Here is a 15,048-nt window from a genome sequence, read left to right on the forward strand (position 1 = left end):
AGTATTCCTTTTCTCTATCATCATAATATCTCTCAGATAGATACTTCTTCTTGAAAAGTCTCTTGAACTCACTCCAAGTCAGCTCCTCTTCTCGAATACCTATAACATTATTTACATCTTCCCAACAAATGTCTACTTTCCCTTTAATATTGAAGATAACTATGTCAACTTTAATTTTCTCTAAGTAATCATGCAACTAGAAGAGCTTATTCATCCCAAGCAACCACGCTTCTACTTACTGTGAATTCTTCATTTCTGCATCAAATGCAGGTGTCTTGGATTTCTTGAACTCATCCGAAAAATATCCCCTGTCACTATTCCTGTAAGGATGATAGCAATGATGACCATGATACCTATCTGAACCAGAACTAGAATAAAGCCCATGTCCACTGCCTCTCCTATCATGTTTATCCAAGAATCTGCCATCTTTGACCATGTCATATCTATCTGATCTATGCCCATCATTAGACCTACTACCATATGATCAATTAGCCATGTCCTCTTGTCCATAAATGATCTGTGGTTTTGCATGTCTCTGCAAGTTTGACAAACTTTGAAGGATAACTACAGTGAACTCTACTTGTTTCTCTTGTTCCCTAAAAGTCTCTCTTGTGACTAAATGATCCTATCATTATATCATTTACAACTTCTTATCACTGCCTTCAAAATTCTTAATGTATCTACTATGTGAGGGGAGTACTCATCACCATGTTGCTCATCTGATTTGTAGGGAGAATCACATGAATTATAGTTCACTATTTTGCTTGTCATCTTTGATCCTATACTTCCCGCAAACATACCATGCCAGATAAACCAAATACAAACATAACCAACATACCTTAGTGAAGTTCAGATGAGGCTACATTGTCTACAAGATCAATATATATTAGCATGATACATGTATATATACATAATCATATCAATATACTAACATCATGCATGACAATACCAACTGCATACCATGACCTCATGCATGGCAACCATGACCATAACAATACATACATAACAAAATATAGAAACTGGAATGCATAAAAAATACATGTACAATTAACATGAATACATGAAAAACATGTTTCACCCATCCAATCTAAGTGTTGAACCTGAGAGATTTGATACCACTTTGTAACACCCTCCTCCCACACTTACATAAGTTCATTGTTCCAACGGGATAAATATGTGATGAATAGTTACTATGATATGACTCTAACACCTAGGTATAATCAAGGAAGTGGAATCAACAACCTGAAACTTTACTGACCTTGCTCTGGAGCTATAAAACACCTGGAAGCCAAACAACCACTCCAGGTGCCCAAACCCTGAGTTAACTTACTTCTTCACTGACTTGGGATCTCATTCACTTGCAAAACAAAGCAAGCCAATGATTGAGACCCTCCAGTTTCTCTCATGACCCTATTTCCCAGTGACTGTAGACTAAATTACCCAGTTCTATGCAAGCGACCCAAAGACTTGAGCCACTTTTTTAGGGCTAGGATCCAAACCTCTGCCCAAAAATTTATAGAACTTTGTAGAATGATCAATGACACAAGGAAAAAGTTATTAATGCAAATCTTAGACAAGAACTCGACCTAACAAGGACTAACCATGGCAGAAATTTCATCAAACACATAGTGAACATGTAATCTACAAGTCATAATTACATATATAAATATAGGAGTCTCATACTTATTTGAGAATCATCAAGAAGGTCTGATGCCCCCTCAAAATAGATGAAATATCATCTATTAGGTAATGCATTCATTAAACATTCATTCACCAATAAAAACATGATGAGAGCCATAACTAAAGTCTACCATAAAACCATTCTTATAGCCACATATAAGCAGAATAATAACAATGATAAAACAACTATCAAAGCCACATAGTAACAAGCATAAATACTCATGATTTACAAGAGGAAAAGAGAGCTCTTATTAACATATACAAAAATAACCAAGTCAAGGACTTCCACGTACCAATCGACCATAGATTGGGCTGAACCAAATCTCTCTTTTAGCCAATCATCCCCACGCCATATTTGAAGAATAAATGTGGGATATCATGGAATAAACCAACCAAAACCAAACTAGGGCTTCCAGAGGCCAAACCAACTCAACCCTCAACTAGTGATTCCACCTCACAGTCAAAAATCCTAAACCATCACTAGATCGGTATCCACTTGTTATAGTGCCTATAACCACCCTGCAAAATTTTTCCTTCACTTCATTTTGGAACCTCCCTCCTCGAAATCATCACAACTATCCTACATTGATCAGGTACTTATGTTTGTTTGAGTTCATTTTTCATTTCACAGCTTGTGTTCAACTCACTTGTCCCGTCGGTTAACCACAAGCACATCCAACACTTGTATCACATCTAGTCAACTGGCTGTCGGGAAGAACTGAGCAAACTGGGAGGGCAGCTTGTCTTCCCCTCCAGAACTGTGCAGAGTAGCCTAGCAGCTGTCCTACACTTAGAAATTGCACAGAGCAAGCCAGGAAACCTTGCTCTAGAAATTAAGTGGAGTAGGCTAGCGAACACTACTCTCCAGAAATGCGCAGTTTTAGCTAGTTGTACTGCCATCCAGAATTGCACAGAAACTAGACCAAATGCACTGCTCTCCAGAAATGCACAGAGCAACCCAGGCCAGCTGCACTGTTCTCCGGAATTGTGCAGAAATAGACATCTGCACTGCCCTCCATAAATTTGAAGAGAATCCCAACATTAATGCTCTGGAAAATTGCGTAGAGCTAGTTAGTCAGCCAAGGCCTCTTACTCCAGAAACAATGCAAAAGTTTTCCCTCACTGACTGTCCATCGAATGCGCCGACAGGTTGTCTGGTTCCCTCCAGAACTGCACAATCCTTCCTTTCATGTTGGGCATCTTTTCTTGAAAAAGAAAAAAGAAAAAAGTGAAATAGAATCCTTATGTTTTAGGGATCCATTTTTAGCAGTAGGAGTTACATGCAAAACCATTTTTAGAAAATTCCAGCCAAGTGTCACTTTTTCCTAGATTTGTGGCATGCACATCATAAACCCTAATTTCACCAAATATATTTCAATGATGCCTCAAATATCTTTCTTCACATTCGATCTTGGATCTATGGCATTCTCAAGGCATCTAGGAACCTTTAGCACAGTCAGTGCAACTTTTCCAGCTAATTTTTGCTTTTCATGCCTTTTGCCGCTTTTCTATCGCTTTTTAGTTTTCGTCATGTATGAGTGCTATTTCCTTGGTTTTATTGAACGGATGTTGGTGTTTCAATTTATTTTAGCTTGTAGAAGTGTTGTTTCAATTTTTTCATTACCTTTCCTTAGGGTCGCACGCATAACACTATTTCTGCACTCACAATCGTCATTTCAGCGACTTGCTTCTTGAGCTTCTTGGTTTCATCGATTGACTGATGTCTGCACTTGATCGAATTGCATGCATGTTTATTTCACTCATATATACACCAAATTCACACACGCATTCACTCCTTCATGTTTTCAGGTTGCGAATGGGCAAATCCAGGTTGTCTCTGCCCCAATCTTGTGTGTCCTAGTAAGTTCTACACATTCCTGGCAGTCAAGGCTCTGCCTTGCCTACAAGAATTGCATAAAGGCTGCCAACACTGTCCCTAGGCTATGATCTGTGCAATCCTCGGAGGCAGTGCCCAACCCTGCCCATTGGAACTTCGTAGTAAGTATTTCTAGCCAGCAACCCAGCTTGACTGTTCTACGCATTGCGTAGTTTCAGTCAGTATTCAGCCTCAATGGACTGTGCATTGCCCATATCCATACAACAGTCAACCTCACTGGTAGCTGGGACTACGCAATGCGTAGTTCTAGTTGACGGTCTCCTAGCTTCCTGAAGTCAATGTTGTACAATCTTATTTAGTAGTCACAATTTTTTGCCTAAATTTTTCTCGAAGTTGTTGATGAGCCTCATCATTGGGTAATTATATGGGCCCTAATTCACCTCATAGCTAGTCAAATCAACTCTTCTCACAATTTATTACATCTTTTGATTATATTTTGTTTAATGAGATGAGTTAAAGTGAGATATTATGCCTAGTGGACTAATATGCATTGAATGAAGGTTTGGAAGTGAAAATCAAGGAATTTTGGCAAGACTAAGGTTTTAAACTAGAATGGGACAAGGGAGAGAGATTGTAGGAGGTAAATCCTCCTCATTTACTCCTCCCCCATTGAAATATTCACCCATTAATCACACTAGCTCAGAGTGCAATCAACCAAGCCATGAAGATCAAAAGGCAGTCGAGCAAGTGATAGACAAAGAGTTAGTTCATCTCGAGTTTGGGATTCGAGCCTCCCTAGATTTAAGGAAGTTGTTGAGGACTACATTTGTATAAGTAGAGAGGCCTAAAGCCTCATTAGGATTCGAATTTTTGTTGTAAAAACACCAGTTATTTTTGAGCTCCAGACTTGTGGAAGTCATTGATGTAATTTTCTATTTTGATAATGAAAACCAACACTGAGTTAACTCAGACACCTAAAGCTCTTGGGTTAGGTCCCAACCCTAGAAGTGAAGGCTCCTCTTCTTGTATCTGTATGCTTAGCTTAGCCTCATAGATTAATGGTTAAATTGTCTTTAGAAGTATTTCATTACAAGTAATGTAGATTTGATTAGTTGTTTATTAGTTTGCTTCCATTTGTGATTTACTTCAGTAACAGGTTAGAAGGGATAAAAGGAGTACCACAATGTTGTTAGTAGGTGTCTTTGCCTCACCTCTTCCCTCAGGGATCATGATTTGAGGAAAAGACCCTTATGCGGCCCTAGAAAGACAAATTTCCATTTTCTCATAAGATTTAGAGTTTACTGTACTTGAACAAACATTTGATCAGTTTTGAAAGTGTAGGATTTAATTACCATCTCCTCCATCTTCAGCCTTATAGTAGATCTCATCCATGACTCCATTTTATTCAACAATTTTCCTCGTGCATGAAGTAGATATCTAGTTCATTAAATTATGCTTTTCTAGCTTGTTAGAATTCTTCTTGTTTACATGACTCTTTGGCAATTATCAATGTTTGATGCAGAACAAGTTCTTTAGAAATATAAAGAGATCTCATAAAAGGCAACCACCTTCCAACTTCATCCAGCCATAATCATTTCTTTCTTTCACCAAAACCTTCACCAATATCATCATTTTACATAGAAATTCCTCCAAGCATGTTGAGCGAATCCAACCATCTCCTAACTTTGGTTTTGAGTTCTAAGTGATCCTTGGCATTTTGTCACTCCATTCCACCCATCCACCACCTTCCCTAAGCCTTCCATCACCTCCAAAAACCATCGTTTTTCTTTTGGTTGTATCTTGTAGAAATACATGGAATCTTGTAGGTTTCCAGTACATCCTGTAGGTTTTCCTGTAGTGGCTTGTTTTGAGGCCAAATTGAGGGAAAAACTCTAGGAAGCTACACCAGGTCACCCAAGGGTATCCCAAACCTTCCAACCATATCCTAAACCTACCAACCATCCTCTAACATCACTAAGCCACCTGCCACATCACCAAAAGAGATTAGGGTTTACACTTAATTTTCCATAAAAAGAATAAAAAGAACAAAACAGATTTATTTCAGTCCTTTACATGCACAAAAGTGATGTTTGATGTCTTGAACTTCCATGCTTCGATAGTAGCATTTCATACATGTTAGCTTGGCATTCTTGTAAAGCATATTTTCTTAGCAGTTAGTTAGAGAATGGTGTGTTTTTAGCATAGGATTTCAGTCATTTTCCTTATTGCAGTATACAAGCTTTCTCCTAGAGTAGATTTATCTTTTTTTCATCAACAATCAAGCTTCTTCTGAATCCATAGAATCTGGCTAGAAAACCCTATTGGTATCTTGCCAGCTGAACAGTGACAAAAGGTAGAACCATCACTTTTACTTGTGTATACAACACTGTCACCTCCAAGTTTGTATGAACCCCGGGTTGATAAAGTAAATTTGGTAGCCCCAGGAGTTGCAGCATTCTTGCTGCAATACTGGTGCTCGTCACTTTTTGGCGCCATTTCCGGGGAGGTGTCTAGGTAATATGTGATTACTACTTTCTTTCTTCTATTTCTTGTTTCTAATATTCTACTCTTAGTTTAATTTATGCAAAAGTAATTTAGTTTGATTCCTTTTTCATTCTGCATTCTTTGCTTTCCTTTCCATTATGCAAGTAGGATTTCAATCAAGCAATTGGTTTTTCATTCAGTCAATAGGTTTCATTCTGTTTTCAATTTCAATTCTTCAAATACTTTCAAATTTTGAAAAAAACACAAAACAAAACAAAAACATTTTCTTTTCATGCCTTATAGGAATAGGGATAAATTAGGGAAATTTTTACCAAATATCCCCACTGCTTCAAACAACCAACCTTCCCTCTTCTTCAGTGGATGTGAACTGGATGAACCGTTAGGTGAGAAACCAAACATATTTGAAGAACCTACAGGGGAAGAAAAAGAAGGAGAACCCATTCCTACTGAACCTATGGCTGAAAACATAAATGACAAAGGAAATAGAGAAATAGTTGAGTGTGCCTTCCCCATCAGGGAAACCAATGGGGATACTAAGATGAAAAATATAAGCCCTTATGCCCTTCCTCATTTCCATGGCTTGACCATAGAAGACCTAGACACTTTCGTATTTGAGTTTGCTATCATATGCCGAACCTATGACTATACAAATGATGAGCAGCATTTGAAACTATTTCCATCCGCTCTCAAGGATGCAGGTTTGCGCTGGTTTATGGGTTTACCTGGAGATAGCATCACAACTTAGGCTCAGATGTAACAAGCCTTCAACAACAAGTATCAGGACTATTGTAGGTCTAGAGACACTAAAGAAAAAGAATTTAGGATGACCTTAGGCAATGATGAATCCCTAGAGGATTATGAAGAAAGATTCCAACTTAGCTACAAAAGGGATAGGTACACACTTGACCCTGAGTCACTGAAGCTGGTCCTACTTAGAGGAGTAAGGGAAGATCTTCTTGATACCTTACACTTGTTAGCAGGAGGGGATATCTACTAGTTACCCTATGAGGATATCAAGACTGTCTTTAGAAACCATTCTAGGGCAGCTAGGAAAAAGGGTAGGGGTAGTCAACATATGGTCAACCCATCCTCTTCCAATTCATCCATAAAGGGTGAAATTGGAAATATGCTGGATGATTTAAAAAGTGAGATGCTACAAACCATTGCCCTACAGATGGACACTATGCATATTAAGAGAAAGCACGAGGAAGCAGAGAAAGCCTTGGCCATTTTCTGTCCTAGATGCACGAGGAGGCACCCTAGGAACGAATGTCCATTGGATTGTATTGAAATTTGCTCAGTCTATGAAGAAAACAACTCCATAAAAAAGTGCTCCTCTTTACCTAGACTCAAAGTTGTATATCAAGAAGTTGAAGGGGTCATGGAGCAGCTCTGCTACATAAACTAAAGGAGACCTCACGGGCCTCGGAAATTCTAGCAGGGCATGCAAGGGTCATCCCATGCATATTACAACCCCAACTAGACCACATCCATACCTTCTTGGGGGACCCCTGCTCATCCTTCCTAGTCTACACCTCGTCCTTGGTCCTTTGCACCTCAGTATCATTCCCAACCAACCATCCAGTCATTTCAACCATATGCTCTGCCACAACCTCAGTGGAATGCGCCACCCTAGGGGTGGAGGCCCCCATACAACAATGTTCCATCTTTATTGCCTTCACCACCTACCCAATCAAAACTTTTACACTCTGCTCCACCCAAACAACCCCAGATGCCTGCCCAGCCAAATCCGAACCCAAACAATAGACAGGCACAACAAATATATAGTGGAGAGACATCCCATCCAGCTTCTCTTGTGGAGATTAAGGAAATCAACCTCAGATTTGGGAGAGTAATTCCGAAAACCAACCTCTACCTCCACCTAGGGAGGTTGAGAAAGAAAGAGAGGAAAGCATGCTTAAAGTAATTCTACCATCCTTTCCTGAGGTATTAACCCAACCACTCAAGCCTACCCTAGAAGAGACTGAACTTCTAGGAGAATTGAAAAACCTATGTGTCAAAATTCAACTTCTCCAAGCTACTAAGGATTTACCTATTTACAACAAGTTGATTAAGCAAAAGTGCTTCAAGCATCCAGGGAAGCGAAGAATAGATCCCCCTACCATTAATGCCATTGGACAACTGTCTGACTTAATGTTGGGGCAAGTATTCTGTCCAAATTATTTGGACCCTGGAAGCCCTGTAGTAGTTGTGCACATCAATGGCACCATTGTCCCACACACTTTGATCGATCTTGGGGCTACCATTAATGTGAGGACCAAGGACACCATGCTCAAGCTCAACCTCCAAGGTTCATTGAGGAAGAACACAATAGTTCTGCAACTTGCAGACTGCTCCATAGTGACCCCTGAGGGGATTGTGGAGGATGTGATGGTCTCCATTGATTCTTGGGAATACCTTGCAAATTTTCTAGTTCTCCAACCTAAGGCTAAGCTTACTGGGTACCCTCTCATCCTTGGGAGGCCCTGGTTAGCCACTGCCAATGCTTAAATTAGCTGCAGAGCTAGAAATATGACCATCAAGAATGGGCATATGTCTGAGAAGTTAGTCCTATACCCTCCTGCTCATCCATCTCTAGAACATGACTTACCTTTGTGGATGGAAGAGGAAGAGGAAGATGAAGTTGATTCTGCCCAACTCTATACTTTAGAAACAACCATGGGAGGGGGGCAACAAGATGAAGATTATTTGATCAAACACATACTCCAAAGTCCAACTCCCAATACATTGTCCTTAGAAGAGGTAGTAAAGGAAACACAAAAAAACCATCAAATTGATCTATGCTTAGCCAATTCCAACCCTATCCATGTCAAAACCATAGAATTCCACCCCGAGAAAGCTTTGAAAATCAATCCATCTCTTTCTGTTCTCCAACAAGAAAAGTTGTGCAACATGCTAAAGGAACATCTGGATGCATTTTCTTGGAGTTAAAAATAAATGAAGGGAGTGCACCCCTCAGTGTGTACTCACCATATTTATATCAAGGAAGGTTGCAAGCCAGTCCGACAACCCCAAAGGAGGATGAATCCAACTCTTAAAGATATAGTCAAAGAAGAACTACAAAAGCTACTAGATGCAGGATTCATTTACCCTATCTCAGATAGTGAGTGGGTCTCTCCTTTGGTGTTGGTTCTAAAGAAAAGTGGTAGGTGGAGGATGTTTCAATTACAGGGAGTTAAACAATGCCAAAAATAAGGACCATTTCCTTCTACCATTCATCGACCAAGTGCTAGATGGCCTGGCAGGGAAAACGTTTTTCTCTTTCCTAGATGGATTCAACGGGTACAATCAAATCCAGATCAGCTGGAAGACCAGGATAAAGCCACCTTCACTTGTCCTTGTGGTACTTTCACCTATAGGGTCCTTCCTTTTGGCCTATGAAATGCTCTGCCACTTTTCAGAGATCAGTCCTAAGTATCTTTGCTGAGTTAGTCCATGATGCGGTAGAAATATATATGGATGATTTCACACCTTATGGAGGTGATTTCGAGGAGGATATATCCAACTTAGGTAAGGTGCTGCAGAAATGAATTGAAATGAACCTGTCTCTCAGTCTCGAAAAATGTGAATTCTTGATGACTGCAGGGACTGTGCTAGGTCATTCAATATCTCAGCAGGGACTACAGGTGGACCCAAAAAAAAATAGCTATCATCCAAAGGGTCCCACCTCCACAAAAGCAGAGAGATGTCAGAAGTTTTCTAAGGTTAGCTGGATACTATTGAAGGTTTATAAAAGTCTTCAGCAAGTTGGCTTCTCCTTTATTTGGGTTTTTGGCCAAAGACTCTGAGTTTATATGGTCAAAAGGTTGTCAAGAGGCCCTAGACACCCTGAAGGACAAGTTAACCACTGCACCAATTCTCCGAGGCCCAAATTGGGCCCTTCCTTTTCACATTCATGTTGATGCCTCACACAAAGCCATAGGAGCAGCCCTAGGCCAAATAGATGAAAAATTTCCTTATGCCATTTACTTTATCAGTAAGAATCTGTCAAAGGCCGAACTGAACTACACAGTGACTAAAAAGGAACTCCTGGCTGTTGTGCATTCATTGAACAAATTTAGGCATTATATTACAGGCTATCAAACATTTGTACATATTGACCATGTTGCAATCAAATATTTAATGAATAAACCTGATGTGAATGCCCGGATAATTAGATGGTTACTTTTACTACAACAGTTTGATCTAACTATTGTTGATAAGCCTGGTAAGGAAAATGTTGTTGCATATTTTTTGTCTAGATTAACTTTTCCTACATGTGAAGAGGGAATGGTTGATGATCAATTACTGGATGAGCACTTATTCACCATTTCAGTTCTCTCTCCATGGCTTGCTGACATAACAAACTATTTGGTATCTGCACAATTCCCACCAAATTTGTCTCCAAATAGAAAAGAAAGATTGTGGGGAAGAGTGCCCCCCTTACCTGGATTGGGGGCAACCTCTTCAAACTTGGCCCAAATCAAATTCTGAGAAGATGTGTCAGGGAGGAGGAAGTCTTTGACATGCTTTTGACCTGTCATGATGGGCCTTGTGGAGGTCACTTTACACCAAAGAGGACAACATTTAAATTGTTACAAGTTGGGTATTATTGGCTCACTCTTCATCAGGATGTGAAAAGATATACTATTCAGTGTGATCAGTGCTAAAGGATGGGAAAGCCTACTCCAAGAGATGAAATGCCTCTGCAAACTCAAGTGACTTTTGAGCCATTTGATAAGTGGGGCATGGACTTAATTGGACTTATTGACCCTCTTCCAAGCAAGAGCAGTATATCATTGTGTGCACTGACTATTTAACTAAGTGGGCTGAAACCAAGGCAATTAAGGCAACAACAGAGGAGAAGGTGGCTGAGTTCTTAAGGGAGAGTGTATTTTAAAAATTTGGGTGCCCTAGAGAACTGGTCACTGATCAAGGCATCTTGTTTACCTCCAACATGATTGAAGACTTACTCAGCTAGCACAAGATCAAGCATAGGACCTCCACTCCCTATCACCCACAAGATAATGGGCAAGTGGAGGTGACCAACAAAGCTCTGGAGGACATCTTTACCAAAGTGGTTAGTAGCAGTAGGAAAGATTGGGCAGATAGACTAGTTGAGGCTACCTGGGCCTATAATACCACCTGGAAGACCACCACTGGATTCACACCCCATGAGATGGTCTATGGGAAAAAGGCCCTGTTTTCCATTGAATTTGAGTATAACACATTGAGGATGGCAGCCCGACTATATCTAGATCTCAATAGTGCACAAAAAGAGAGGTTGCTCCAGTTGAATGGTTTAGATGAGTTCAAAATGTAGGACATCCTACACACAGAGGTAATTCAACTTCAGAGGAAGAACTGGCATGATAAGAACATCAAGGATAAACAATTTTAAGAAGGTTATTTGGCTTTGTTATATGATTCCAGATATAAATAATTTAAGGTCAAGTTAAGTACAAGATGGTTAGGGCCTTATGTTATAGAAATATGTCATGATAATGGTTTAGTGCAGATTAGAACCATAGATGCATAGGCCATTCCTTTACTTGATAATGGACACAGATTGAAAGTTTACAAAAGACCATTGTCAAAGCAAGAGTTCATTGGTGGTATCAATAAAACAGTGATGGTGGTGGAGCAAGTTTAAACTCCTACCTCATCAAGTCGCCAAGAAAAGGAAAAAAGAAAATAAGGACTTAGGTGAAAACCTCCATGAGGCACGTGAGTCCCACTATTGGGCTGAAAACCTCTTGGGGCGGCCCAATGGTGTCAAAAAAAAAAGGAAAAAATAAAAGAGAAATAAAAAGATCTCTAGGTGAAAACCTCTCTTGAGGCGCCCAAGGAAAATAGCTAGAATGAAAACCTCTTGGAGGCAGGCTAGTTGTTTTCAAGAAAAAAAAGAGAAAAAAAAAATCATGAAAAATTGTTTGCAAGTCAGCAGGAGGACGATCAGAGAGCAAAGGAGAATCGAAAAGGGACCTATTCCACTCATATTTTTATTTCCCCATCCATTATCATTCATCACTCCACCATTTCTTTCATTTTTTTCACTCATTTGCCTCAGTTTGCAAGGGTACTGTGTTTTCTATAGGATTCCCTGTAAACCTATAGGATCCCCTGAAAACCTACAGGATGATCCTGTAGGAATTACAGTGGCTTCAAAATCCTAAAATGAGTAACCCTAGGGCAAGGAAATGACCTTCCCATGTCAAAAAATAAAAAACCCTACATCACAACTTCATTACCATACCTCTCTCCACCATGATCACCCCTGCATCCATCATAAAAAAATTAGTTTCAAAAAAAAATTCACAATCTTCAAAAGAAAACACAGAGGAAAATGAAATAGGGAGAAAAAGGGAACAACATCTGAGTGTACTTCTCATTTTTCACACTCCTAGACCTCCTCTCTATCCATGTCATCATCCTCAAAGTCCCAACAGAAGAAATGATTAAAATTTTGGGGGAGAAGCAGCTACAGGACATCCTGTAGGAAATCCTGTAGCAACCTATCCCACAAAGTAAAAATCATGAGTTGCAGCAAGCTTCCAACATGGAGATCCAAGGGTAGAAGAAGCTCCAGAGCAGCAGCAACACATTCATATTCAACACCAAGTACCTGCACATCAAGGGAATCATCAAAGGGAAATAAAAAAAGGAAGGAAAAATAGCATGCAACAAACACACATCAAGCACCTCATGTCTTCAAAAGACTGCAACAAGGTATTATCACCACAGGTAAGTATCTCGCTTCACTCTCTCATTTGCATAATGTAGTCAAAATATGTAAAGGTTGTGAGTGAGTTGGTTTATAAGTGAGAGGTGGCTAGTTAACTTGGCCATTTTCGTTCAGTCGACAAACACAAAACAATTGGTCCTCCCACACGTGGCAGCAGTCAAGTAAAAAAAGAGAGGAGGATGAAACCAGTTAAGGCTACGGATGCCTAAAGTGGGACTTGATGACGAGGAGAGGGGAATGATGAGGTGGTAGTGGGGACCAACGGTCCAAAAATAAAAAAAATCATACCTCGGCTGCCAACACACCGCCTCACTCAAATTGAACATAAGAGGAAATAATCGTTGATCCCCATGCACCAATGCATTTATCTCCTTGAGGCTCACTCTAGAAAAATCACTGTCGTACCCAAGCAACCTACAAAAGAGCAAAAATCCATCTTTCTCTTGCATGGGACTTCCTACAGGATCACACAGGACTTTCGACAAGATCATACATGAATCTTACAGGATATAGTCAGACAGTCTACAGGATTGGCCGAGAGCAGTTTCAGAGGGGAAAACACAGGGGTTGGCTACAACAAACACCATGAGGAGGTAGGTTCTACATTTCCTTCAATTTTTCCAAGTGAATACAACATAAAAATCTCCTAGTTTGAGTGAATTTGATAGCTGTGTAAGGAAATTGTCTCCTTAAGTATTTCAGTCCCATTTCCTCCTGCATTAAAATTTGTATCAACCATCTCTTCTCCTCAAAACTCACCAGACAAAATGACAAGGGGTTCAATAGAAGGGAGCCCATTAACACTGTGAGGATTCACCAACACCCTCCTGTCTTGGAAATCTTCAAGAGGCATAATTGGATGGGGTATTTTGAGAAATTGAGGGGGTATGATGATGAAGTGGCCCGAGATTTTTCTCTCCCTTATTCCACTAAACAGAACCCATGCCACTGTTGTGGTGAGAGGCCTCTCCATAGAACTCACCCCTGAACTCATAAGCAAAATTACCATACTTCCCCTAGGAGTGTCTTCGAGAAAGGAAGACAAGGGAGATAGCCAGACTGTCAAGAAGAAATTCTTTTTAGAGGGAGAGGAGCCCATTGAGGACAAGAATGGAGTAAGGAGAACAATCATACCACACCCTTGGAATGAGGTAAGATACCACCTTATAAAATACATATCACGTGAAGGTAGGTATTGTGTGGTTTATGGATATCACTTTAGGCTTCTTGAGGAATTGAGGTTTGGAGCAGAAACACCTCCTCACCACAAGCTCAGCATACCATACTTCCTTCTGCAATCACTAATAGATACAAGCATAAAGGTTTAGTATGGAAACTACCAACAATTATCCCACCATGGGTTATTAGAATAATCATATAAGATGCCCTCCAGAACCTTAGAATTCCTATCCAATGGGAAATTTTCATAGACATGCAGACAAATGAGGATATCAAAGCCCTCACATATGATATTAGCCCTGTTGTTAGTGAAAATGATGAAGAAGAGACTGAAACAGATGGAGAAGAAGAAGAGAGGGATGAAGAGGAGATAGATGAAGATAAAGAGGAAGAGAAAGAGGAAGAAGGTGACGAAGAAACAGAGGAAGATGTCAAGGAGGAAACTGATAAACAAGATGAGGACATAGAGGGAGAAGAAGAGGGGAAAGGCATAGGTAAAAAGGGAAATGGAAAAGAGGAGGCAAAAGACAAGGAGGAGTCACCTAGGGTGTCTCCAAAACCAACTAAGAGAGAGGCAGAAGCTACTCACTGCCAATATCACCCCTATCAAACAAAAAGGAAAAGATAGAGGAAAACCCCCTTATACTTCAGAACAAGGAAAAGTACAAGAATAAGGCAGGGAAAACCCCAAAATCCAATGAAGGTTCCCATTGTTATTGAGGACTCACCTAAACAACAGGAGAAGATGGCTCCTCTTATAAAAACTCAAGAAGAAGGACCCTCCGCACAAACCTCCCCTAAGTCTCCTATCACCTATGTGAGAAGGCCTGTCGCCAGATCTACCTCATCCAAAGGGAAAGACATCCTACATGATACACAGTAATTCCTACAGGAAGAAGAGTCAGTCCTACAAGAAACTCTGCTAAACCTACAGGAAAATAAAAAATTGGATGAGGCAAGAAGTAAGAAGCTCGAAACAAAGAGACAGGAGCTAGAGCTAAGGGAACCTAGTTCTCAACCTAACTTTGACTCCTACTACAGATTTATTGAGGGGGACAGGGTCATTCCAAAAAAAAATTCCATTCCATTATTCTTTGAGCTT

This window comes from Pinus tabuliformis, chromosome 5_2, assembly GCF_031772625.1.
Source record: "Pinus tabuliformis cultivar Carrire ecotype Pingquan chromosome 5_2, CPIR1, whole genome shotgun sequence".
NCBI lineage: Eukaryota > Viridiplantae > Streptophyta > Pinopsida > Pinales > Pinaceae > Pinus > Pinus tabuliformis.